The following is a 761-nucleotide window of genomic DNA, read 5'->3' as shown; positions in this document are numbered from 1 at the left end:
AAGGATCAGAAGAAGCTTCAAGGACAGCTCATTGCAGAACAAGAGGCGCTTTACGGATCCAAACCGAGCCCATCTAAACCCCTTGGTGGTAAAAAGGCTCCAAGAATGTCGACCGGTGGTGCAACCAACCGAAGGCTCTCCTTAGGAGCAGGAATGCATCAGACTCCTAAGCCTAACAAGAAAGCAGATCACCTACAGAATGATGGAGCTTTATCAAATGGTAATTAAGTCTTATAATATAATGTGCTCATTCATTATGAACATAGTCTTGAATAGACTTCCTAATTGCGTTGGTGAATGAATCTTAAATCTTGCAGGAAGAAGAGGGCTTGATATTGCAGGGCTTGCCACCAGGAAACAGTCGATGAATCCTTCTGAACTGTTGCAATCTCCATTAGTTCGCAAACCATTCTCCCCCATTCCGACTACGGTGGTTGCATCAAAGGCCAACATATCAACAACAACACAACAACATCTGAAACACAACGCAGTGAATGAGATGTCATCGTTTGCAACTCCTGTCAAGAACAACAACAACAACAACATTCTTAGGAATTTGGAAGAAGAGAAGATGATGACTATGATGATGCAAACACCAAAGAACGTTGCTGCAACGATTCCAGTCCCATCAACACCAGCAACAATCTCTGTCCCGATGCATACCGCACCAACACCATTCACCACCAATGCAAGATCAATGTCAATGTCTGAAAAGCCTGAAGTTTTGGAGTATTCGTTTGAGGAACGAAGACTCGCCTTCA

Source organism: Camelina sativa, chromosome 18 (genome assembly GCF_000633955.1).
Source record: "Camelina sativa cultivar DH55 chromosome 18, Cs, whole genome shotgun sequence".
Lineage (NCBI taxonomy): Eukaryota > Viridiplantae > Streptophyta > Magnoliopsida > Brassicales > Brassicaceae > Camelina > Camelina sativa.
The sequence above is the reverse complement of the archived record's forward strand: the minus strand, read 5'-3'. Positions refer to the sequence as shown.